Source organism: Podarcis filfolensis (genome assembly GCF_964270895.1).
Source record: "Podarcis filfolensis genome assembly, chromosome: 2".
Classification (NCBI taxonomy): Eukaryota; Metazoa; Chordata; class Lepidosauria; order Squamata; family Lacertidae; genus Podarcis; species Podarcis filfolensis.
The window spans coordinates 112962091-112990063 of NC_139605.1; the positions used below are offsets into that span (position 1 = coordinate 112962091).

Consider the following 27973-nt stretch of genomic DNA (forward strand, 5'->3'; position numbering starts at 1 on the left):
GATTGTATGTATTTTTATTGTTTTGGTTTTTTATTGTTCTGTTTTTTCTGTTTTATATAAATTCCTAAACCTTAATAAATATATTTAAAAAAAGAACTTTATTGTCTCTCTTAAACAAGAACAGAACAGAACCTCTAGACTCCAGCCAGATATAATGAAGTCCAATGCCATCTAGTGATGAAACGCTAGAATTGTACTATCCATATACCATCAAAGGGAAGCACCACCACCCTGCAAATCTCAGCTCAAGATGTTTTCTACCTCAAAGCTCTGGAGGTGCAGGGATCCTTTGGGCAAAGAGACCCCTGTAGAAGTGGAGTGGAGAAGAGGCGCATCAGCACCAACAAAACAAAACAGGAACCAGACAGTGTCAACATTTTTAATTCCTCTGATGGGTTTGTTCCTTGATGGTGTCAGCCAGCAAAATTCACATCAATGTCAATCACAGTTTTGTATGAGACTGCTGAGCAGGATGGTATCCTTTCGAAAAATAAAAATTATGCCAGCACACCAATATAAATGCCACTTAAACAGACTGGCCTTCATGGGTTGTTTTTCATCAGCCTCCAAGTGCAACAGGAACAGCTGCCAGGAGCCAGGCTCCTCCACCTGAGCAGGGAAAAAGTGAACGAGACAGATTCAGAAGGGCCAGCATCTTCATACCTGGGCTGTTTTAAGGTGAAAATGAGAGAGACTTGCCAAACTGAAGCTTTAGTTGCAATGCAAGTTAACTCGCTTCTCTTTGGTGCTACGTCTATACAGGTGTTGCAGAACCAGATTCTGAGAATTGGTATTGTTATTCAGTGACCCAGGGAGCTCTGGGTCTCTTGCCTGGACCCCCTGCCCCTTTCCCAAAAAACCTTTAAAATATAGAACTATTACATTAATGCATCACAAATGTTTGGTAAATCATGACCCAATGTGTCCATCAAGAGAACCAACTGCTGACTTATTGATTCTATATTACACCAGTCCTAAAGGATCTACACTGGCTCCCAATGTGTTTCTGAGCGCTATTAAAAGTGTCGGTGCTGAACTTTAAAGCCCTAAATGGCTGTATACCTGAAGGAGAGTCTCCATCCCCATCATTCAGCCTGGACACTGAGGTCCACCTCCGAGGGCCTTCTGGCAGTTCCCCCAAGTCACAGGGAACCAGACAGAGGGCCTTCACGGCAGTGGCACCCTCCGTGTGGAATACCCTCCTATCAGATGTCAAGGAGATAAATAACTATACAACTTTTCTAAGACATGTATGAGGAAGTTTTTAATGTTTGATGTTTTGTTATGTTCTTATATGTGTTGGAAATCACCCAGAGTAACTGGGGCAACCCAGCCAGATGGGCATGGTATTAATAAATAATAAAATTATTATTGTTGCTATTGTTATTGTTATTCTTATTACTATTATTATTAAGTTCACACTGATCTGGTATTCTATTGGGATTTTTAAATTTTAATATATATTCAACAAAGTCAAACCAAATAGTACAAAATTTGTCTTTTAAAAAATTTGTCCTCTAAATTATAGAACTGTAAAGTTGGAAGGAATCCCAAGGATCATCTAGTCCAACCCCCTGCAATGCAGGAATATGTCGATGTCCCATATGGGGATCGAACCTCCAATCTTGATGTTATCAGCACCACACTCTAACTAACTGAGCTACCCAGAGCATACTAGATCCTATTCATTTTAATGGGACTTGAGCTAGCAGACAGCTTTCTAGTGCATTCTGTCCTTGTCTTTATATGTCTGTATCTGTATTTACTTTCCAGTTCCCTAACAAGAATCAAGATTTATAGGAACAAAGCACCAGACCGTATCTAAGCTGGACTGTTAAGTCAAGGCTTGTGAATCGGGCCCCATAAGTACCAGCTGCCTATGTCAGGAGCCTGAGGTCTCTAAGTGAGGATTCTAGCAGTGGAATCCAGAGACTTTCCTTTCTGCTCCTTCATAATAGCTTAAGGCAAAGGGAGCTGCTAGAACAAACTTTAGCACCATCATTGCAGATGGCCAGAAGTTGTATTTGACTAGGTAAAGGTAGAGGGACCCTTGACCATTAGGTCCAGTCCTGACCGACTCTGGGGTTGCGGCGCTTATCTCGCTTTATTGGCTGAGGGAGCCAGCGTACAGCTTCCGGGTCATGTGGCTAGCATGACTAAGCCGCTTCTGGTGAACCAGAGCAGTGCACGGAAACACCGTTTACCTTCCCTCCAGAGCAGTACCTATTTATCTACTTGCACTTTGACGTGCTTTTGAACTGCTAGGTTGGCAGGAGCAGGGACCGAGCAATGGGAGCTCACCCTGTCGCAGGGATTCAAACCGCCGACCATCTGATCAGCAAGTCCTAGGCTCTGTGGTGTAGCCCACAGTGCCACCCGCATGGGGCCAAAAGGGCTGCTGACTCTGGTCTAGCAGTACAGTCTGAGTATCTCAAAAGGTCAGGCATTTCCTTATTTATGAAATGTGTTAGACAACCCTTCCGAGAAATTCACAGGACAGTGTATCAGGTCAATCTCAAATCACATGTTTAAAGCAACAAGTGAACCAAACAACAGCATGAAGATTCAGTATAAAGATATAGCAGGTCAGATTAAATCTCATTCAAGCCATATGTGGTGGGATTGTCCGTTAGTTAATGAATTCTGGAAACAGATTGGTATAGAAATATTGGGAATTCTGGGTAGGAAGGTGGAAATATCTAAATTAATGGTTCTTATTAGCCTGAGTAGCACCGAGCTAGAAAATAAAGAGGAATATAAATGGGTAAAACTGATGGTAATTGCAGCCAGACAGGTTTTAGCGAGTAATTTGAAAAATGCAGAAGAGCCAGGGGTGAACCAATGGAGGAAAAACTGAAAAATATTATAATTTTAGAATATCTAACTGTGAAGATACACAGAATGAAAGGGTTTAAGGTCAGTGAGAAGGAGGAGGATTGGTTTCAGAAGATATTGAATTATTTGGGCAGGTCTGAACAATTTGGGGCAATTAAAATGTTAAAAGTTAAATAAACCTTGTGGCGGGAGGAGTGTTAATGTACATAGAATTGTACATATGGTTGATTTGAATATGTTATTATTGGCTATGTATACCCAATGTATCAGCCGCCTGGGGGGTCTCACTGTGTTTTGGCTGTTGGTAAAAAAAAAAAAGTAATAAAAAAAATCTCATGCAAGCCAGTTATGCGCCATTATGGTCCCATCCACACTGTACATTTCAGAAATATGGCTTTCCCCAAAGAATCCTGAGAACTGCAGTTTACCCTTCTCAGAGCTATAATTCCCAGCACCCTTAACAAACTACTGTTCTCAGGATGCCCTGGGAGAAGCCATGTGCTTTAAATGCATGTTTCTACCTGAGCAAACAGCATTGCCTGGCACTGGAATGACATCATGGTTGGTGCCTGGCAAGCCTCTCTGGGCAGGGCATTCCATACATAGGGCACCGCAACCAGAAAGGCCTTCTCTCCAGTCTGCTTCATAGGCATCAGCCGAGCTGTTCTGAGATTGACAGCTTGGCTACCTGCCTCCTGACTTGACTAACAAGTTGCCTGCAGGCCTTCAGCCGTTGCTGTAACACGGCCCCAGCTCTGTGTAATTAATGGTCCTCCCCATACCCTCCAACATTTCTCTGATTAAAATAGGGACATCCTATTGCATCATTAGGGATGCGGGTGGCGCTGTGGTCTAAATCACAGAGCCTAGGGCTTGCCGATCAGAAGCTCGGCGGTTCGAATCCCCACAACGGAGTGAGCTCCCGTTGCTCAGTCCCTGCTCCTGCCCACCTAGCAGTTCGAAAGCACGTCAAGTGCAAGTAGATAAATAGGTACCGCTCCGGTGGGAAGGTAAACAGTGTTTCTGTGCGCTGCTCTGGTTCGCCAGAAGCGGCTTAGTCATGCTGGCCACAGGACCCGGAAGCTGTCTGCAGACAAATGCCGGCTCCCTCGGCCTATAGAGCGAGATGAGCGCGCAACCCCAGAGTCGTCCACGACTGGACCTAATGGTCAGAGGTACCTTTACCTTTATTGCATTATTATTATTAATAAATAAACTAATAAATACATAAATAAATAAATAAATAAATAAATAAAATTATTATTAAATAAATAAATTAAATAAAATTATTATTAAATAAATAAATTAAATAAAATTATTATTAAATAAATAAATTAAATAAAGTTGTTGTTGTTGTTGTTATCCCAGCCACTCTGGACGTCTTCCAACATATATAAAAACATAATAAAATACTAAACGTTAAAAAAACAACCTATACAGGGCTCCCTTCAGATGGCTCGAGGGTCACATAATACCATACGCTCCAATATTTCTCTGATGAAAATAGGGACGTCTTAAGGGAAAGTGGGACATTCTGAGATCGAATCAGAACCTGGGATGGTTTCTGTAAATCTGGGACTGTCCCTGGAAAATAGGGACACTTGGAGGGTCTGCCTCCAAAACATTGTGTGAGTGGAGAGCTCTGTCTGGAGCTAAATGTCCGGTGCTGCTTGTTAAAATGTTCTAGTCTAGACTCTGAAGACAAGGGCTAAATATGTTTTGAAGGCAGTTCAGGATGATTAGCCACAGCCTAAGCTGTCTGCAATGCTGTGCTCTTTTTGTTCTGAAGGTGAGCGAAAATGTGCAGCAGTATGTTTGTGCCAGAAGGAGTGGATTTGGTCAATGAGCCAAATCTGAAAAAGAGCTGGGCTTTTAAATGCAGTTTGTGCAAAGTGTGAGAAAAGTGTGCCCTCCCATTATTCTGGACCACAACTTCTTTCAACCCTGACTATCAGCCAGCTGGGGATGATGGGAAATGTAGTCCAAAGCATCAGGAGAGCACTATTGAGGAAGGCTGGCCTCCACCTTTTAAATGAATACCAACTGAGCACTTGGTCTTCAGCTGGTGTATCACAGCCTAACAAGTGAGTAATACCAGTGGAAATTCCTCACTTTACCTTCTTAAAGATCTTTGTTGCGGGAAAAGAAGGGTATGAAGAAATAAATTTATGTACAGTGTGTTCTCGAGAGGGGAAGAGAACCTAATTGTGATGGCCTGGGATTCAGATTCGGATGCTGAACCTGAAGAATCCCAGCCTGCACAGGAGTCTCCGCATCCAGAACCAGCTGAGCCGGGGCTGGGGCTTGAGCCTGAAGGGTCCTCACCTGTGCTGGATCCTCAGGTGCAGGCACCAGCTGAGTCTGCTCTGGCTCCTGAGGGGGTGGAGGACCCATTGCCTGCAGGTGCTCCACTCTCAGCCCCGTCAGGGGAAGCTGAGGTTACCTCTGGGTCCGGTAACCCTCCAGCTTCTCCTGAGCTGCAGAGGCTCAGGGCAGAGAGGCGGAGGGAACTAAGTTCCCGCAGGAGGAGTGATCGCCTCCAGGCCAGGAGACGCGAGTCACCTGAGGATCGGGGCCACCCTGTGCCATGAGGCAGATAAAAGCCAGCCAGCCTCAGTCCCAAGTTGCGGGAGCAACTTTGTTGATTTTCAGTTCCTGCCTGAACCCTGTCCTGCTATCCTGCCAGAGCTCCTGACCTCACCCTACTACCTGCCCTGCATCCAGCTTCAACTTCTTCGGACTGCCTCCATACTGCACCTTTGACCTCGGACTGGACTCGGACCTCGCCTCTCGGTTAGCCCACGGGACCAGCACACTAATATGGCTGCAACTGGGCCTTTGCTTATCAGTAGAGAAAGTTCCAGCCATGTTGCATGGAGAACGTAAGCAGCAGAATGATGGAGAAGAGGAGGAGAAAAGAACAAAAATAAGAGTGGGTCCCACACTGAAAGTTAGGGTTAAGAGTGAGATCTGATCTGTATCTTTAAATTCTTAGATGTGCTGAGAATATTCTGTTCAGTTCTATTCTTAAGGCAAGTGGTAGCACTTAGGAAAGATTACAGCAGGTGAAGTGTACTCATTAAGCCCACAGGTAAAATCACGGGTAAGCAAGAGGTGAAGAAGAAGAAGAAGAAGAAGAAGAAGAAGAAGAAGAAGAAGAAGAAGAAGGGGACACAGCCTCATCAGGCAGGCTTTATCAGGACCATGGAAAGCTCCAAGTGAGTTCTACTGGCTCCACATCTTGGGCAATGGGAAAGATGTTGTCTCAGTGAGGAGTTGCAGCTCCAAGTCCTGTTCATCAGTTAGCCCTGACTCCCAAAGGAGATGGTGATGCATTTACCAGGTCCTTGTCCAGTTCTACAATATAATCTCTGGTTTTTGTGACACAGAGGAGACAAAGAAGTTACTGGGGAGTCGTCCTCAGAGCCTGAGGGAGTTGGAAGAGGTATGTCCCCACAGGAGGCCACAGGAGGAAATGCTGAATGTTCCTCCTTGAGGAGTTTGCATCTTCACCCTCACCAGAGCCTTCCCTGGGGCAGTAAAGCAGGTCAGGTTCAGTAGTCATGACAGGGAGACAACTTAGTTGCAGTAAAGGTAAAGGGACTCCTGACCATTAGGTCCAATTGTGACCGACTCTGGGGTTGTGGCGCTCATCTCGCTTTATTGGCCGAGGGAGGCAGCATACAGCTTCCGGGTCATGTGGCCAGCATGACTAAGCCGCTTCTGGCGACCAGAGAAACGACATAGAAACGCCGTTTACCTTCCCAACGGAGTGGTACCTATTTATCTACTTGCACTTTTGATGTGCTTTCAAACTGCTAGGTTGGCAGGAGCAGGGACTGAGTAACAGGAGCTCACCCCGTCGCAGGGATTCGAACCGCCGACCTTCTGATTGGCAAGTCCTAGACTCTGTGGTTTAACCCACAGCGCCATCCGCATCCCTTAGTTGCAGTACCTTTCACCAGTTTCTCCCTATGGACCTATCTTAGGCATCATATTTGCTTTCCTGCTCATTTTCATGGGTGGAAGAAAGGAAGGGACATCACAGCCATGGAAATAATTTGAGAGACAAGCCACGTCTCTCTCGTTTCCCTCCTGCCACATGGCAGGACATACAGGCACGTAAGGCCAGACCTCTGGGCTGCGATGTGACAGCCCTAAAAGGTGTGATGCGGTCTTGGAAATGTTTAAGCCCACTGAGCTGGAGGATATGCTTTATGACAAACCCAAGCTGCAAGGAAAGAGAGACGCAGACATGCTAAATTTATTTAGTAAATCAACCCTCTCCCAAAACCCAACCTAATGGAAAGAAAGATGGAAGACCTCAAAGGTCTGATCTTCATAGCTCCTGAGTTTCTTTGAGTTGGCCGTGGTATGTATTCTGGATTGAGCCTTCATTCTGCGCCTCAAAGTACCTTTCTGTCCAGTTCCTATTGGTACTGGAAAGGACTTTGTTTAATAGATCAGCTTGTGTTTGTGGAGTCATTTGCAGATGGAAATATAGAAAATCCTCCTCTTTGTTATTTTATTTAACCGTAGAAGCAAAACAAACATTTAAAAGTCTTGCATTCTGATAAATAAATTATGATGAAGCAAAGAAGCACATTTTGCCCCAGAAGCAACATGGTGGCTTGCTGTTGTTGCTTTTAATTCTCAAATTTATTAAACATTAACGTGGCATACAAAGTTTTCTTACATTTGCAAAAAACATAGGACAACGGTATGCTGTACAGATGAAGAGGTAATTAACAATAAGCAAATGTAAGTAACACACACACTAGAGTTTCACTAAGCATAATCATATCCATGTATTCTTGTATAAAAAAATTGTGTGAATAATTGCCATTTCCTTTATGTTCTGTTTCAGGAGAAGATCAGTTCTTTACAACTGGAGAAATGTATTTGACACATCTAGTTTTGGTCCAGGCATTTTAATACATTCATAAATGGATTCCAAATGGCGAAGAAAAAGTACATTGGCTTTGCTTTCCCCTTGGCTAAATTTGCAGTAAATATCCATTTTTCTGCAATACTGTTGTTCCAAAATCTGTAGAGCCACACATCCAAAGTAAGTGTACCTGACAGTTTCAAACTTTCTTTCTGTCTCCAGCCTTACAGGAATGATTTGTTTTCAAAATTTGTTTTCATTCTTCCACCTCCTATATATTCCTATATATATATATTCCTATATATTCCACCTCCTATATATTCAGTGCCAACTGAGTGATACGGTTTGCTCTGAAATCGCAGTGATCTCCTTAAAAATCATGGTCCAATGTGATGCATTGGCCAGACATTCCCAACACTTATGTATATATGAGCCCCATAGCCCATACTGTATATAACAGTTATAACACTCAGAACTGAACTAGGTGGCATTGAGTGGAGTTAGATACCAGCAATTGATCCTTCTTAAGGAACATGCTCTGGCCATTGCAGAGACAGATTTTACAAGTTGTTTATTCCACAAGTTAGTCCAGGCATCATCTTGTACAACTTGTCCAATATCATGTTCCCAGAGCCCTTTTAACGAATAAAAGAATTTGCTGTTTTGTCAGCTGGAAAGGAATATATCCTGGAAGCCAGACCTTAAGTAGTATGCTCAAATTCTACTATAAGATATTCAGACCTGGTAAGGGATATTGCATTCTTTCTCTTAGCTTGTAAAATTGTAAAATGATGAACCTGGTAAAAATTAAAGCTCAAATATACGGTAAATTAATGGCTACCGAAAGGCCCCCAGACTGACTATGAAAAGAGGCAAGGTAAAATGTTAAAATATATTTTGAGGGAAGGTTTCAGAATGGAGTTTGCACATACCTGAGCAATCACTACTATTACCACCGCTGAAGTGCTTGATTCCATGGGCTTTGAGAATTAAAAGTAAGCTAAGAATTGGGGCTATTGTGACCCTCTCAATGTTGTTCAACTCCCATCTTCCCATATCATTGACTATGCTAGCCCAGAATCCCTGACTTAAGAGGATCCCAACTCCACCAACATGTTGTCAGTAGATTAATGCCACTGGTGGTTACACAAGGACACACCAGTCTGTGCCACGTCCCAACCACAAGAAGAAAAATGGGGCATCTTTGGCTGCAAGGAACCCTGGTGCCCCACACAGACCCATTCAAAGAACAGCAATAATTGCTTATTTCCTCTCCTGATTGGTTTGGAGGATCATACCATGGAAAGCATAAACATGAAGTTTGTTTTTCAAGCCAGAGTATATTTTCTTTTGAATGCCCTGGTTATTTTGACTGAAAATAACAGAAGGTGTGAAATGTCTTCTTTTGGCACCAAGGAAGTCTCACCTGGCTCCCTTCAATGTCGCAGTCTGAAGTGTGGAGACAATATCCATGGTTCCATTGCTTGTGGGTGGGGTGATTTGCCTCCTCCATCCTCTGTCCCAGCGAGTGTTAACAACTTTCCACTCACTTGGCTTCCTAAGCTATAATTCTCAAGCTCGCCGAATCCTGCCCCTGCAGAGAGTACTGCTTTTGTGACCTTTGAGGACAGGTGGGTTTGTGGGTTGTTAACTCAGCTATATATTCCACAATAGACTATTGAGAAAAGCAACCTCCTCTGGGCATGAGGGTGTGGGTGGCATAAATATATTTCACTGCAGAAAATAAGTTTCTGATAGTTCTCAATGTTATTTATTTACTGCTTTATTCTTTTTGTTGGTGGTGATAATGGATTCTTTCTGGCAGTAGCAATTGGTGCCTTAAACATCTAGTACAGGGGTCAGCAAACTTTTTCAGAAGGGGGCCGGTCCACTGTCCCTCAGACCTAGTGGGGGGCCGGACTATTTTTTTTGGGGGGGAATGAACAAATTCCTATGCCCCACAAATAACCCAGAGATGCATTTTAAATAAAAGCACACATTCTACTCATATAAAAACACCAGGCAGGCCCCACAAATAACCCAGAGATGCATTTTAAATAAAAGGACACATTCTACTCATGTAAAAACATGCTGATTCCTGGACTGTCCACAGGCTGGATTTAGAAGGCAATTGGGCTGGATCCGGCCCCCAGGCCTTAGTTTGCCTACCCATGATCTAGTAATGCCAGCAAAGACATTCCTCCATCTCCTCCAGTCATGAGCCCCTCAGTAAATGACATTTTGGTTGTTGTGTATGAAGGCCACTCAAAAAAAGCAACCCTGCAGGATCTGACCAATTTAGTCCGATATTCCAAACCCTCCAACATTTCTCCAATGAAAATAGGTATATCCTGTTCAATAACAATTTTATTATTTATACTCCACCTATCTGACTGGGTTGCTCCAGCCACTCTGGGTGGCTTCCAAAATATATAAAAACATAATAAAACATTTAAAAAACCTTCCCCATATAGGACTGCCTTTAGAAGTCTTCTAAAGGTTGTGTAGTTACTTATCTCCTTGGCTTGAGCGTCGCATAATACCAAAATCTCCAATATTTCTCTGATGAAGATAGGGATGTCCTTAGGAAAAGCAGGACATTCCAGGATCAAATCAGAAACTGGGACAGCTTCTGTAAATCTAGGACTGTCATGGAAAATAGGGACACTTGGAGGGTCTGATATTGTTTCCATGGTGGACAATAGGGCTGCCATATGTCCAAACATTACCGGGCTTTCAAAGGCAGAATTGACATCCGGGGCGAAAGGCGGAGTATCTTGGGGTATCATGGTTTGTTTTTTTAAAACCCTAACCTCTTCTGTTCATGTTCCTCAGCAGCTGGCATTCATTCAGAACCATGCTGTCTCCAATATTGGAGGTACTATATAGCCATTACAACTTGGAGCCATTAGAAGCCTCACCTGCCATGATTTGCTCTAATTCCCTTTTAAAGCCATCCTAGTTGGTGGCCATCACTACTGCACCTTGTAATAGTGAAACCCATCGTTCAACTTAGGTGATGTCTCATGAAGTGCCTACAGATTATTGACACAATTGCGGTAAATATTGTTGCTGCAAGTCCAAAGTCCGGCTTTCTAAGAAACCATTCCTTCGCCAAAACCTTTTCTCATATGTTAACCAGCATTCAGAACATGATACAGTAGTATCTCGGGTTAAGAACTTAATTCGTTCTGGAGGTCCGTTCTTAACCTGAAACTGTTCTTAACCTGAAGCACCACTTTAGCTAATGGGGCCTCCCGCTGCTGCTGCGCCGCTAGAGAACGATTTCTGTTCTCATCCTGAAGCAAAGTTCTTAACCCGAGGTACTATTTCTGGGTTAGCGGAGTCTGTAACCTGAAGCATATGTAACCCGAAGTACCACTGTATTTTAGAATCAAAAGAACAACTTGAATGTCGCGGACAGTTGGGAAGGTTAATGTTAAACGGTAGGAAATGCATAAAATGTTCAAGTTGACCTTCATTTTACCCCCGAATCTTAGTGGCCCTTCCTGCATCCTGCATTCCTTCCACACCCTTCCTTCCTAAGTGAGCAACCAAGGTTGATCCTTGTGACCCTGGCTTCACCCGTTCCAGCTTCCTAGTGCAGAAGAGGCACTGTGTCAGTTTCACAGGCAAAGATCTATAAAGGTTTAGCCACGTCCTGTGTTTAGGGTCTTCAGTTGGAGTTAGCTGGGAAAGCTAACCTAAAGCCCACATAAGAAATCTTCCAGGAAGGAATAAGGAAATATGGCTGATTTTAAACTGGTCTAGGCTTCCAACATGTAAGAGACGCTGACGGCCTACTTTAGTAAGTAAGTAGTTTAGAAGCTAGAAACAACCGCTTACGTATTTTCACTGCAAAACAGGCAACCCCCCATTTACGCAGAGGTTATGTTCCGAGGCACCATGAGCATCAGTGAAATCACTTATACAGTGGTACCTCGGGTTACATAGGCTTCAGGTTACAGACTCCCCTAACCCAGAAATAGTACCTTGGGTTAAGAACTTTGCTTCAGGATGAGAACAGAAATCCTGCTCTGGTGGCAGCCGAGGGCCCCATTAGCTAAAGTGGTGCTTCAGGTTAAGAACAGTTTCAGGTTAAGAACGGACCTCCAGAACGAATTAAGTACTTAACCCGAGGTACCACTGTATTTGAAACACCATCGGAAAAAGCCTGCAAGCAACCCATTCCAACCACCGCCCCATTCTGCCCCTTTTTGTGATTTTTCTGGGTCACTTGGGGGAGGGAGTAATGCATACCCTCCTACATTCCACTGATGAAAATTGGGGTGTGCGTCTTTTGGTGCTGTGCTCTTGCAGGTGCCAGCTGTTTGGCACAGGAGTGTGGCATCAAAACGAGGCATTCCAGGATCCAGTCAGAAGGAAATCGGGAGGGTTGGAGGATACGATACCATGTTCTGTGTATTTTGTGAATAAAACAAACTGTTTTGTTTAAAGTTCAGTTTGTGCCATTTGATCCAAGGGGATTCTGTTGTTGTTGTTGTTTAGTCGTTTAGTCGTGTCCGACTCTTTGTGACCCCATGGATCAGAGCACGCCAGGCACTCCTGTCTTCCACTGCCTCCCGCAGTTTGGTCAGACTCATCTTTGTAGCTTCGAGAACACTGTCCAACCATCTGATCCTCTGTCGTCCCCTTCTCCTTGTGCCCTCTGTCTTTCCCAACATCAGGGTCTTTTCCAGGGAGTCTTCTCTTCTCATGAGGTGGCCAAAGTATTGGAGCCTCAGCTTCACAATCTATCCTTCCAGTGAGCACTCAGGGCTGCTTTCCTTCAGAATGGATAGGTTTGATCTTCTTGCGGTCCATGGGACTCTCAAGAGTCTCCTCCAGCACCATAATTCAAAAGCATCAATTCTTTGGCGATCAGCCTTCTTTATGGTCCAGCTCTCACTTTCATACATCACTACTGGAAAAACCATAGCTTTAACTACACAGACCTTTGTCGGCAAGGTGGTGTCTCTGCTTTTTAAGATGCTGTCTAGGTTTGTCATTGCTTTTCTCCCAAGAAGCAGGCGTCTTTTAATTTCGTGACTGCTGTCACCATCTGCAGTGATCATGGAGCCCAAGAAAGTAAAATCTCTCACTGCCTCCATTTCTTTCCCTTCTATTTGCCAGGAGGTGACGGAACCAGTGGCCATGATCTTGATTTTTTTGATGTTGAGGTTCAGGTGGGGGCACTTAGAAGCCCAGGTAAACTAATCTTCTCAGAATCATAGTAAACGGGAGATACGTAGCCGCTCCAGCAACATATCTCTATTTCCTTGCATCCAGAAACCCAAGAAGGGCTTTCACTCTTGCTAGAAGCTCAGCCTTGCCCTCACCTGTTCTGGAAGGCTCTTATATAAGAGCCTTAAAGAAGGCTCTTATAGCACAGAGACTTTGCGCCTGCCCATTAGAGGAAATAGGAAACCTTGAACATATATTTTTTAGATGTCCTTTTTATGTTTCACCATTGATCCTTTCCTGAAGAGGCTTGCCGATCTTTCAGACAAGTCTAAACTTAATTCTCTCCTCTTAGGCAAAGATCACAAGACGACCTGGCTGGTAGCCAGATTCTGCGCTCAGATTTGTAGGCACAGATCAACCTCTAGAATAAAATAGCTTACTGGGGAAATTAATAATAATAATAATAATAATAATAATAATAATAATAATAATAATTTATTATTTGTACCCCGCCCATCTGGCTGGGTTTCCCCAGCCACTCTGGGCGGCTTCCAACAAAGATGAAAAATACACTAAAATGTCACAGGAGATCTCATTGCAGGAGATCATGTGGCCCGTACTGGGCCCAGATGTCGCAGGTGGTTCCGCTAAATTGTGAACCACCTGAAAAAGTCTCCTGCTGCTGTTTTCTGCAGATGCAATAGAGGCGGCGAAGAAAGTCTTTTTCGCCGTCGCTATCGCCACTTGGTAGGCTCGACGTTGAGCTCTAACCTGTGTCCGGTCAGATTCAGAATGAGTTGTCCGCCACCGGCGCTCTAGCCGTCTCAACGATTGTTTCATTGCCCTCAGATCCGTGGAAAACCACGGGGCTGTCCAGGCTCCATGCAATCGGAAATGCTGAAGTCACCCTTTGGGGCGCCTCAGGGTCAATTTTTATGGTAGCCCAAATCTCAGTTGTACAAGTGTATGTATATATCTCAATTTTAACTCATGAGCTATTGCTGCAATCTGCTCTGATTGTATATTGTATCTTTACGAACACTGTTTTTATTGTGTTATGCAAGCTGGTCTTTGACCGTAATAAATTATCTTAAAAAAAATAATAATCTAATCTTCTTAGTGTCGGGAGTGTGTGTGTGGTGGAAGGGTACACATTTTGAACCATGGTCTACTATCAGTTGGGGCAGCAGGATCTCTCTCTAAGCTGTTTTTGGTAACAGCTGCCAGACAAAGGAGCTGCAGCCTCTTATTTGGTCTGTGAGAACATTTGCATGATCCTGCTCTGATAGGTTGACTCTGGCCTTCTCCTGGTTGCCCGAGAACTATAAAGGCTTCTAGGGTCTTGTTGAGAAATGGCAGTCGCAGAGATCCTATGTCAGCTGCAAGTCAGGGCCTCCCCACTCCCTAGAGAGGGATAAAATTAATGATGACACAAGGATCAGTGTCTTTGTAGCGGAGACTGGGTTTCCATTCTTCCAACTGCCTTCCATTCTTCCTTTGGAGTCATGTGGCACAATATAAATCTCATAAAACACACAAGCAAATAAATTAGATCACTATCAGCTAGAAATGGGTGAGTATGTCAATACTGGTTTCTCTCAGTTTCTATTTCCCCCCAAGCTTAAATATACTTTTCCACATTTCCATATCAGTTTGTGATTTTAATAATAATAATAATAATAATAATAATAATAATAATATCCTCATGAAAATTCACAAGCACTTTAGGACAAATTTATGCTAATATACACATTTTTGCGTGTATATGATTGAAATCTCAATTTACTCTACAAGATGTACTATATATATGTAATGTATTGTAAGACTATTACTAAAGCCTGTTATATTGGGGGGGAATAAATAAATAAAGTAACCACCAATACATCCATTTCAGTTTAATGTCTCAAATCTTCCATTCTTGGGCAAGGTGATTGAGCGAGCGGTTGCCGAACAACTCCAGGCACGCCTGGAAGAAGCGGACCATTTGGATCCCTTCCAGTCGGGATTCAGGCCTCATCATGGGACTGAAACTGCCTTGGTCGCACTGGTTGATGATCTCCGGCGGGCTAGGGACAAAGGTGAGAGCTGTTTCCTAGTTCTGCTGGATCTCTCAGCGGCGTTTGATACCATCGACCATAACATCCTTCTGGACCGTCTTCAGGGGCTGGGAGCTGGAGGCACTGTCATACAGTGGTTCCGCTCCTTCCTCCTGGGCCGTGTTCAGAAAGTGGTGGTGGGGGATGAGTGTTCAGACCCCTGGGCTCTCACTTGTGGGGTGCCTCAGGGTTCTGTCCTCTCCCCCATGCTTTTCAACATTTACATGCAGCCGCTGGGAGAGATCATCAGGAGGTTTGGGCTGGGTGTTCATCAGTATGCGGATGATACCCAGCTCTACCTCTCTTTTAAATCAGAACCAGTGAGGGCGGTGAAGGTCCTGTGTGAGTGTCTGGAAGCGGTTGGAGGATGGATGGCGGCTAACAGATTGAGGTTGAATCCTGACAAGACAGAAGTACTGTTTTTGGGGGACAGGAGGCGGGCAGGTGTGGAGGATTCGCTGGTCCTGAATGGGGTAACTGTGCCCCTGAAGGACCAGGTGCGCAGCCTGGGAGTCATTTTGGACTCACAGCTGTCCATGGAGGCACAGGTCAAGTCTGTGTCCAGGGCAGCTGTTTACCAGCTCCATCTGGTACATAGGCTGAGACCCTATCTGCCTGCGGACTGTCTCGCCAGAGTGGTGCATGCTCTGGTTATCTCCCGCTTGGACTACTGCAATGCACTCTACGTGGGGCTACCTTTGAAGGTGACTCGGAAACTACAATTAATCCAGAATGCGGCAGCTAGACTGGTGACTGGGGGCGGCCGCCGAGACTATATAACACCGGTCTTGAAAGACCTACATTGGCTCCCAGTACGTTTCCGAGCACAATTCAAAGTGTTGGTGCTGACCTTTAAAGCCCTAAACGGCCTCGGTCCAGTATACCTGAAGGAGCGTCTCCACCCCCATCATTCTGCCCGGACACTGAGGTCCAGCGCCGAGGGCCTTCTGGCGGTTCCCTCATTGCGAGAAGCAAAGCTACAGGGAACCAGGCAGAGGGCCTTCTCGGTAGTGGCGCCCGCCCTGTGGAACGCCCTTCCAGCAGATGTCAAAGCGATAAACAACTACCTGACATTCAGAAGACATCTTAAGGCAGCCCTGTTCAGGGAAGTTTTTAACGTGTGATATTTTATTGTATTTTTGGTTTTTATGGAAGCCGCCCAGAGTGGCTGGGGAGGCCCAGCCAGATGGGCGGGGTATAAATAATAAATTATTATTATTATTATTTAAACATAAAAGTCTATATGTTGCTTTGGAAAGTGTGGATTAAGAAAAAATTGCCTGTAAATGCCAACTAAATTGAATCTCTCACCCCACCCCTAACCTCGTCCCCAGGCTATCTGGCTGGTCTCAACCAGGCCCTATGCAAGGCTGCCTATACCATCCACCCACCATCCCCTGGTACAGAGAAAGTCTAGAAACCCCCTTTCTTAAAAACCAAGAGACAATACAGCTTCTGCACGTGCAAAACATTTCTGGGTCTGAGAATTCAATGGGGAGGGGAGTCTGTGGTTACCTATGTGCGGTTTCCTCCATTCATGCTTTATTTAGCATCATGGGATGGATTTGGGTCTCGTATGTGCCAATGTTACGCTGCCCTAACTCAGTTTCTGTCCGTTTGCACTGGTGCGCGCTAATGACAGCAGAATCGAGCAGTGTGTAATGGTGTCAAAGGCAAAGCCAGGAGACAAGGAAGCCTGTGTCTGGGAGGAAATATAAATAGAAAGCATTTTGTTCTGCTTTCTGCCGGGGGGATGAGGCAAAGCCACCTCGGAGGTTAAATAAATGATTGGGGCATGTAACAGAGAATCTATTCATGCCTATGCGTTAACGCCTGTTTGTAGAGGGTGTAATGTCATTAATGGGGAGTTTGGTGAGTGGGCCGTGGCCTGGGGAAAGCTGTCATCAAGTTACCTATCGCAGCCCATCTTCAGGTAGGTTTGCATGTGCAAAACTGGGCTTATTTTTATGTGGAAGCACCTGAATCTCCACTGCCCACATCCAAAAGCGGTGTTGCTTGTACTGGTGTATCTTTAATAGATATGGGCAACCCTTGTCCATTTCAGTTTCTCGTGTTTACAATCCTAAATTCAGTTCTCCACATTTTGAAACATTTGGCTTTTTTTTTTTTTTAAGTCCTCATAAAAATTCATCACTGTTTTAGTGTGGATTTCTCCTATTGTACAGCTTTTTGGGCAATCCATATTTTTGCAAAGCAGTTTACCTCAATTTAATGCATTTTGCCCATTGTTTTCACCAGTACATGCATTTTTCCCAAGACTAATACTATTAGGAAGGTCACCTGGTGAGCATTCAAGCTACTGTCGTTCTAATTTCTGGCTGATATTACATCATTGAAAATGTGGAGGTTTGCATAGGAGACAGTTAACAGGTCCATAAAGGCTGCCGAAAGTTGGTCAAACCTACTAGCCAGGTCTAACCAGGTACTAAACCAGTGTTTCCCAAACTTGGGTCTCCAGCTGTTTTTGGACTACAACTCACATCATCCCTAGCCAGCAGGACCAGTGATGATGGGAACTGTAGTCTGAAAACAGCTGGAATCCCAAATCTGGGAAACACTGTACTAAACCTACTAACCAGGTACCTTCCTTTTGTTACAGATATTGCTGTCTGGCTGCTTAGAATAGCAGGAGAGAAGGTGGAACTTGCTTATGTGTTCTGAATGGGTAAAGGTAAAGGGACCCCTGACCATTAGGTCCAGTTGTGACCAACTCTGGGGTTGCGGCACTCATCTTGCTTTATTGGCCGAGGGAGCCAGAGTACAGCTTCCGGGTCATGTGGCCAGCATGACTAAGCCACTTCTGGCGAACCAGAGCAGTGCATGGAAATGCCGTTTACCTTCCCACCAGAGTGGTACCTATTTATCTACTTGCACTTTGAGGTGCTTTCAAACTGCTAGGTTGGCAGGAGCAGGGACCGAGCAACGGGAGCTCACAGGGATTCAAACCGCCGACCTTCTGATCGGCAAGTCCTAGGCTCTGTGGTTTAACCCACAGCGCCACCCGCGTCAGAATGGGTAGAAAGCAGGTTTGTGAGATCTGTGTGTGCTAAGAAAACAACAGAAGGTGCAGGTTTGGGGGGAAGAGGCAGAGAAGGCCGAGCTGAGTTTTGTGGTACATAAGCGAAAGGCGGGTGCTTTGGCATGGCAGTTTATTGCCAATTCAGTGGTGTGCATGCAAGCACAGTTTGCACGTTGTCCAGATCACATTGTCCTCATTGAAAAATTTCCCATTTAATCTGGGTTTACTGTTTCTGCTGAAAATCTGTTACGTAAAAAGAAGAAGAAGAAGAAGAGGAGGAGGAGGAGGAGGAGGCGGAGGAGGACGAGGACGAGGAGGAAAGTAGGAGGGGGCGACGGTAAATCCGGATTAAACAAGATAGAGGGAATATGAGGCGGCATTTTCATGAGGACAGCATTGTGTGAAACTTGCAAAGGCACTGACTCCACAATGAATTTCCACGTAGAAGTTTGCCTTTCTCCGGAGATCTGCTGCAGCAACAGTGGACTTGCAGTGGACTTGCGTTTCCGAGCACAATTCAAAGTGTTGGTGCTGACCTTTAAAGCCCTAAACAGCCTCAGTCCTGTATACCTGAAGGAGCGTCTCCACCTCCATCATTCTGCCCAGACACTGAGGTCCAGCACTGAGGGCCTCCTGGCGGTTCCCTCGCTGCAAGAAGCCAAGTTACAGGGAACCAGGCAGAGGGCCTTCTTGGTAGTGGCGCCCTCCCTGTGGAACACCCTCCCACCAGATGTCAAAGAGAACAACAACTACCAGACTTTTAGAAGACATCTGAAGGCAGCCCTGTTTAGGGAAGCTTTTAATGTTTGATGCATTACAGCATTTTAATATTTTTTTGGGAAGCCGCCCAGAGTGGCTGGGGAAGCCCAGCCAGATGGGCGGCGTATAAATAATAAATTGTTGTTGTTGTTGTTGTTGTTGTATTATTATTGTTGTTGTGTTATTATTGTGGCAGGGTGTTACATCTGTGCTGTGCCAGAAAGACCTTTTTGTGATTGTCTAACAACCACAGGCTAAGATGCCTCCTCTCAGTGTGAGAGGAGATTTGAAGATTTGATATTTATAGTGAGACAAAGGAGCACCCACACATCTGACCCACAACTGAATTCCTTGTGCCCCTCCTCTCCTTCACCCCACAAACAAGCAGGTGTCATTGTGGTACCTTAACGGTAGGAGGGGGGCGTCAACAATTCCACCGCCCATTGTCTGTCACCAGCTGTTGACTTCTTGGGAGCCCTTAGAACCAAAGGGAAATATGTAGGATCTGTAGCGCGAGGCCTGTGGAAGGCTTCCTATAATCCCTGCCTTAGCTGCCCAGAGGAAGATAAACAGCCCAGACATAGGCCAGTGAATTACTGTTAATATTATGGAGACCATAAATAGCCAAGTGAAGAGAGAAAGCCACTGGCTGTACCACAGAGTGGTAGGAAGCTCAAACAGAATAATATTTAAAGAAGCAGCCCCACCTCATTAACGAAGGATGAAGGCCAGTATGGCTGGCACTGCAGTTTAGTCAGGCAGGCAAACAGCTGGGGTGTGCGATGCTGGGAAATCAGCTTAGCTTGGCGTGAGGACAGGGGCACGCAGTACTGCCAACTTAACTGGCTAGTGGGCACAGAAGAGCCCATTAGCTGCAAAGCTGGCATTGATAGGTAGGATTCAAAGCAGAGGCTCACTTCACTCTTCCACTCAGAAAGATGCATATATATTGTCTTGATCAGAACCCAAAACAATAGGCAAGCACCTTCCTTTCAAACCAGGAAAAGGTCTTTTAATATTGCCTCCAGGTTTCCTTTCCCCAGTCAGGGATGGGATCATGATCTCTAGGCAAAGGTGATGGTGTTGCAGGGGAGGCAAGACTAGGGGTAGGGGAATCTGTTGGTTTTTGTTTCTCTCCATTTTTAATTTTCCTGATCAAAACCACAGCTCTCCACATTTTCACATCGGCTTGCAATTAAAAGGGGGGGGGGGGAGAGAAACACTTTATCCCAGCATATGCATTTTCGTACACATCATTTTGCCGGGAGCTGCACTGTAAAATTCAGTGCCGTGCAAATTTTGAACATGTTTCAGTTCACATCTTTTTTCCCCAGAAAGTGCAGAGTATGTATGGTTTGTTTTTAAATGTGAACCGAATCTAATTTCTCCCCAGTCTATAGCCAGTGCACACTGCCTCTGTCTTGAATGATGTTGAGAGAGTACCTAAAATAAAAGCAAAAAAGGGGGCAGGGGTAAAAATGTGAAGAAGCAGAGATTAGCTCCTGCATTCATTCTCTGGGCTGTTGTTATGTTCTGAGTTGAATAGGATCCAAAATGCAGCAGTCTGATTGGTCCTAGAACAGTAGGATTCAGAATGCAGCGGTCTGATTGGTCCTAGAACAATAGGATCCAGAATGCAGCAGTCTGATTGGTCCGCAGGAGCCACCCAATCCAACTCCACGTGGAAGTGAATCCGCAACCTGATTGGCCTACAGGAGAATCCCAGAATTAGCCAATCATGTGGGGCCCATTGTGTAAATAATGTATATAAAGCAGACATTTCGAGGGAGCTTCTATTCCTCACTACTATGAGCTGAATAAAGAGCATGAAATCCACACTCAACTCCGAGTATATTTCAGCTATATATATCCTCAGCATCTACAACTGCACAGCTTTACCATGGAATGGAATTTCAGATAAAGGGATAAGTATTTGAGAGGGGGAAGCTCAAAAGGGGAATGACTCTCCTTTGCTCATAAAAAAAGTGATTTGGATTATAGCCATGCCCTGTGCTCCCTATTACACCCTCCCTTCTTTCCCCCAAGCTAAAAAAAGCCCTATTTTGAGGAAGAGGGAGGGATGGGCTTTCTTCCAGAGAGAGGAGACTCTTTTTTGTACTATAAGATTAAAAGTACACATCTGTAAGGTTATTAGGTACTATATTTACTGCACATATTCATTAAGTATGGGGCATTATTTTTAAGCCCCCTGAGTATCAACTAATAACAGAAAAAACTGAAGCCTTTGAACTTGTAATTCATCATGCCACATAGCCTGATAGCTACATTAGTGAAAATGAAAAATATATGTGCATTACTGACAGAATCAATAATAAAAAGATCATATTTTTCTTTGGGGTTCCTTTGTAAGATATCGGAATGGTTAATGTAATGTAAGTCACACTGAGCTGCACTTGTGCTTTATAACATATCTACCTATTTTGGCAAGTCCCTGGGTTTTTAAATAAGTCCACAAAGGCTAAGATATCTTGTCTGTACTGTGAACTTCTACATTTTATGTTTCAAATGAATAGCAACAAATATTTTAAACCACAACTGTTATTTCATTCTGATAATGATCTGTCTGACCAACTTGAAATCTCTCTTTCTTCCTTCAGTTGCCACCTACAAGATGGGCTCTTACTTTGTTTCAACACTAAGCAAGCAAGCAAACCAGTTTGCCCCTTTCCTATGCTTTTAGATTCCAACCCCTTTGAGAGAAAAAGAGGGGGGTGACATTCCCAAAGGGAATGTATTTACAATGGAAAAGGTCCAAATAGCTGGCAACTGGAATGTCGTCGTTCCCCGCCCCCCCAACCCGCAGTGTCCTGATAGACTTCCTTGTGAGCCTGGTGACCTCACACAAAGCTGCCCTTCTATTTTTGCACAGCAGGCTAAGGAATGCTGGCGGGAGGGATGCAAACTAGCCAGAGCTCTGAGAGGCCAGTCTGAGCCAACTTATGCTCACACAGGGTCCTGTGGCTTCAATGGTGACTGGGCTTACTGGAAATTAGTGGGGTTGGATGAGACAACAAGATTCCACCCTGAACGAGAGAGAAGGTGGCTGGCTGGTGGCAAGGGGAAGAAGGAGAGCAGGATGTGTACTTTGGCATCCTGGGAATCTGGAATGCATTTTGCTGCATCAGGTAGCATAAGGTCTTCTAAACCAAGGCAGGGAATTGGAGATTTCAGTAGCTTTCTCTAAAGTAAGATGCCCAGGAGGGGGTTGCTCATTGGATGGTCAGGGTAATTTGCTACAGGATTTCCTAGAGCCGGTCCCATCCACATGGGGATTTCTTCAGAAGTGTGATTAGTGATTGTGTTGTAGAATTCATGGCATTTGACAAAGCCAGGTCTGACTGGCAGATATCCCATGGTGGCTGGTTGTACAAATCTCTGGTTTTACCTGCCTTGTTTTCATTAGGCAAAGAAACAGGACAATAAAATAATGATAATCCTTCTTCCAATTCAGGGTGATGCTGAAGGGTTTTTTATGCTCATATTTTGTTTAGATTTTTTTTTTAAGAAGAGAAAGATGAGGCAGATGAGGCTATACAATAATAATCAGCAGCCTTTCCTAACCTGGTGCCCTTCCAATGTTGCTGGGCTGCAACACCCATACAGTGGTACCTCGGATTAAGAACTTAATTCGTTCTGAAGGTCCGTTCTTAACCTGAAGCACCACTTTAGCAAATGGGGCCTCCCGCTGCCGCCACACGATTTCTGTTCTCATCCTGAAGCAAAGTTGTTAGCCCGAGGTACTATTTCTGGGTTAGCGGAGTCTGTAACCTGAAGCGTCTGTAACCCGAGGTACCACCGTAATTGGTTCCCCCCCCAAAAAAAAATCTCCCGAACTTGTATGATAGTTTTAGTATATACAGAAAAAACAAAAAGAGGGAGGAGAAAAGAATCCCTACTCCTTTAAAAAAAAACTACGTAATCCATCAAACACAATATTTTATTATAAAAAATTTTTAAAGTCCATATCAAAGATAATAGAAAGGGGTCAGTTTAAATAAATAAATAAAAGCACATTAAAACTATGGTTACAAATTAATATATTGGAAGATAATCAGACCCAAAAGGCAAATGGGCATTTGAGGTCAACTGGTACAACCAGAAGGAGTAAAATAAGTCAATAAGGGCCAGCAAGATTCTGGGTGACAGGAGACGGCCAGGTGTGGGAACCTCCCTGGTCCTGAATGGGGTAACTGTGCCCCTAAAGGACCAGGTGCACAGCCTGGGAGTCATTGTGGACTTAACAATTGTCCATGGAGGCACAGGTCAATTCTGTGTCCAGGGCAGCTGTCTACCAGCTCCATTTGGTACACCGACTGAGACTCTACCTGCCTGCGCACTTGCCAGAGTGGTACTTGAGCTGGTTATCTCCCGCTTGGACTACTGCAATGTGCTCTATGTGGGTAATCCCTAGTTTGCCTAATGGGTAACCCAGCGCTGTGATAGCCTGCAGATCTAAATCTGCGACAGCTGATTCACACATGCAAGACATCACTTCCATTTCAGCTATATAGGGCATGTATATCTGAAACAGCTGAAACTCTAGCAGAGGTCATCAGTTCTCGTGTAAGAAACGTCGAAAGCAATTCACCCTCAAAATGCTGTTTTCTTTCAACTTGTGCTTTGCACATTATCACAACAAATATTTGCTGCAGGTTTTAGGTTGATTGTCCCCGATTTCTTTTCTGCTTGCAAATTTCAACACAGTCCAGGGAACATTTGACTCTGATTATTCCTAATTATTTTCCTCTTGGCATTCTTCTTACATTTCATAACCTTCTAATCTCATCTGAAGTCATCTTCCCAAGCAGCTGGGCACCAAAGCATGTGCTGTTGCCAAAGTCCCTCGAAATCAGTAAGACTGCCCAGAAGAGCTTAATAGGAATTTATTCCAAAAGCCCTCTTCACAAATCTGATGCATTCTGGTCCTAATTAATGAATGTGGTAACTATAGTAGTTCCTTAAAGATCTGAACATGTTGAACTCTCCCCACCCCCCAAAAAATCTGCTGAAGCAAGAATATATCCTTCTTCTATCACAGAGAAGAAACAAGTTAAAAATTGAAATAATGATGTTTTAGTAGTGCACATTCCAGAAATGCAGCCATATTAAGTGTCAGCAGTTCATTTTAATAATAAGTGGTGCTGGGGCTCAAACTTGGAAGGCCTATTCCTACATCTGCATACTGTGGTTAGTCAACAATAATAGAAAAGCACTCTGAACATGTTCAGGTGACCTAAATCTAAGTCCTGCGTTGAAAATGCTGACAAATCAGAGGAGTAGGCAGTTAAAGAGATCATATTTCATTAGATACTTTGCCAGATTTATTGACATTTCAATTTTCATTTTCTAATAAACCTGCCATATATACTGTATTATCCTTTGATTTCTGAATACCTGAGCTTCCCATCTTGTCTAATTTCCTTCAGATACAAATTTTGTAGCTGATAAAGGCAGCCATCCAAAAATAAGTAAATATACATAGGATTGCACCATTCATATATGGAACTTCTACTTGGGTCCTTCAGATTATACTCTTTGCTTGTTGACACACAAAACTTTATCACTCGGTTTAAGATAGTGAAGTAGAACAAAATAGGTTTTTGGAGCTTTCCCAGATTCCTCCTGGTTCGTTTTCTAGGTGCGTTACCTAGGTGCTCAGTAGAATTAGTGGGTACTGACAGGTTTTATTTTTGGCTGATAGAGGTCAGTGCTAAAACTGGAGAGTCTAAATCTATTTAAGGTCATGCCTGGTCTCTGCCTGAAGTAGGGATGGATGCATCAGTCTACTGCCTGCCTGTATCGTTTCTGCAAGTGTTCATTCATAAATCCATTCCCTTTCATCCATGCAATCTTGCAAGAAAGAAATGGTGGTATTTAAATCAATTTTTACTCAGAGTAGACCCATTGAATGGTGACAGCAGCCACGAAATTAAAAGATGCCTGCTTCTTGGGAGAAAAGCAATGACAAACCTAGACAGCATCTTAAAAAGCAGAGACATCACCTTGCCAACAAAGGTCCATATAGTTAAAGCTCTGGTTTTCCCAGTAGTGATGTATGGAAGTGAGAGCTGGACCATAAAGAAGGCTGATCGCTGAAGAATTGATGCTTTTGAATTATGGTGCTGGAGGAAACTCTTGAGAGTCCCATGGACTGCAAGAAGATCAAACCTATCCATTCTGAAGGAAATCAGCCCTGAGTGCTCACTGGAAGGACAGATCGTGAAGCTGAGGCTCCAAGACTTTGGCCACCTCATGAAAAGAGAAGACTCCCTGGAAAAGACCCTGATGTTGGGAAAGATGGAGGGCACAAGGAGAAGGGGACGACAGAGGACGAGATGGTTGGATAGTGTTCTCGAAGCTACAAACATGAGTTTGACCAAACTGCGGGAGGCAGTGGAAGACAGGAGTGCCTGGCATGCTCTGGTCCATGGGGTCACGAAGAGTCGGACACGACTAAACAACAAGAACTTTGTCATGTTCATTAATTTCAGTGGCTCTACTTTGAGTAAAACTTCGATGGATACCACCCTACAGTACCTGAAACTGAAGAAGCTTCTTGTAGAACATGATTGACTCCAACTCTTATCAGCCCCTGCAAGGACTGATGGGAGTTGGAGTCCAATAATACCTGGACAGCCCAGGGCCTCCATATACACTGCCCAGGCTTGGGTCCCAGAGAGGTCACTTGGGTGCTGCTAATGCAGCAAAAACAATGTGGGAGGCAGCAGTTGTGAGTTACCGGTCTCTGCAGCCACAGCAGGCGCTGTGATTCTCCAGTGGTTTGACTTCAGCCCTAGAAGCTGTCTTATTGGTAGACCACAGTAAAGAAATATGGAATCCTGACCCTGTAGCAGCTTTAAAGCTCCAAACTACAAACCCAGGCTATGTTCTCAAGGACATTTCAGACTGGCTGACCTCCTGCTTGGACAACTGGAGCATCCAGACTTTGTACTAGTACCTGGATTGCTGCAACTTATCATTTATAAGACTGCAACACCAGGCAGGAAAGGAATGGTTCTTTACTATTCTAATGTTGGACACACAATTTAAGCAGACCCAGTGAAGTCAGTGGAAATGACTTAGGTCCATCAATTTCAATGGATCTACTTTGAGTAGGAGTAGGATTGGATACAACCCATGGCAGACCTTCAAGTGTCTCTATTTTCCAGGGACAGTCCTGGATTTACAGAAGCCATCCCAGTTTCTGATTTGATCCTGGAATGCCCTGCTTTTCTTTAGTACATAGCTTTTTCCATCTGAGAAATGTTGAAGGGTAGGGGAGTTTTTAATGTTTGATGTTTTATTGTGTTTTTTATATTCTGTTGGGAGCCCAGAGTGGCTGGGCAAACCCAGCCAGATGGATGGGGTAGAAATGATAAATTATTATTATTATTATTATTATTATTATTATTATTGGATGTCCCTATTTTCATAGGATAAATGTTGGAGGGTATGGAGTTTTGTCTCATGTTTCATTATGTTTTTATATATGTTGGAAGCCACCCAGAGTACCAACCCAGTTAGATGGGTGGGGAATAATAATAATAATAGTCTAAAGGTAAAGGGACCCCTGGCCATTAGGTCCAGTCACAGACAACTCAGGGGTTGCGGCCCTCATCTCGCTTTATTGGCCGAGGGAGCCGGCGTACAGCTTCCAGGTCATGTGGCCAGCATGACTAAGCCGCTTCTGGCGAACCAGAGCAGCGCACAGAAACGCCGTTTACCTTCCTGCTGGAGTGGTACCTATTTATCTACTTGCACTTTGACATGCTTTCGAACTGCTAGGTTGGCAGGAGCAGGGACTGAGCAATGGGAGCTCACCCCGTCGTGGGGATTTGAACCGCCGACCTTCTGATCGGCAAATCTTGGGCTCTGTGGTTTAACCAACAGCGCCACCTGCATCCCTTAATAATAGTCTAGGGCGTCCCTATTTTCATGGGAGAAATGGAGTGTATGCCACTGCCCTCATTTTTATTGTGTCCAGGTAAATATATGGTTGATAATATTCACTCTCTGTATGCGGGGCTAGTCGCCCAGTCCAATTCAAATTCTCAGGCTTTCTGCATGGGGACTTGAGCGAGAAAGAAGCTGTTCACCATTTATGAAGCTGGCCTTTTGGTGGCCTGCGGGGATACATTACAAACCTGAGCAGACACCGAGATGCAGGGAGGGACTGTGTGCATGCATGCGCCTCTGTCTCTCTTTAGCTTGCAGTGAAGTAGGGCACGGAGCCATTTCTTTGGGGGAAAACTGAGGCATTCTGTCCCAGGAGCTGAATGACCTCTTGATCCTTTTGCAAGGGCATGGCTTAGCCGAGGACAGCTCTCCGGGCAGCCCTGCATTCCTGGCATTCCCAGCGCCAAACCTGAGGACGCATTCCTGTCCCAAGTAGGCCGGCCTGTGTGCTTCTGCCTCCGAAGTCGGTGGTGCGAGGTTGCTAAGGAACGGGCCTTCCCCTCAGACAAAGGGCCCACTGTCTGGTGTGCTTCTGAAAGCACAAGCAAATGAAAGGCCCAAAGGTTCAACGAGGGAGAAGGAATTGGGGACCGCGTATCCCCTTTCACGTCCTCCGACTTAGTTAACATCTTCACTGGGAGTCGGCCAGAGATGCATCTTCTTTCCCACAGATTGAAAGAAGGGCAAACCTAAATGTGCGCCCTTTATTTTCAACTCTGCTTTTTTAAAGCACATAACCTGCAAATGCTGTAATTATTATTATTATTATTATTATTATTATTATTATTATTATTATTTATTTGTACCCCGCCCATCTGGCTGAGTTTCCCCAGCCACTCTGGGCGGCTCCCAATAGAGTGTTAAAAACAATACAGCCTTAAATATTAAAAACTTCCCTAAACAGGGCTGCCTTCAGATGTCTTTTAAAGATAAGATACCTACGTATTTCCTTCAGTGGCGTAGCGTGGGGGGTGCAGGGGGGGCCGGCCGCACCGGGCGCAACATCTGGGGTTAGGGCAAATCCACGGGTTAGGGGGCGCAAATCCACGGGTTAGAGGGCGCAAATTACTTGCCTTGCCCCGGGTGCTGACAACCCACGCTACGCCACTGATTTCCTTCACATCTGAAGGGAGGGCGTTCCACAGGGCGGGCGCCACTACCGAGAAGGCCCTCTGCCTGGTTCCCTGTAACTTG

General features: G+C 44.6%; 1 long non-coding RNA gene across 1 annotated transcript; it reads right to left on the reverse strand.

Annotated features, from left to right (window-relative positions):
* Window positions 1-365: 365 nt before the first annotated feature.
* Window positions 366-27649, reverse strand: LOC310756036. The gene is made up of 2 exons (XR_014544672.1): window positions 26968-27649; window positions 366-609 (listed from the first exon to the last, which is right to left on the reverse strand). It is a non-coding gene; the product is annotated as an uncharacterized lncRNA (long non-coding RNA).
* Between the last annotated feature and the right edge of the window lie 324 nt (window positions 27650-27973).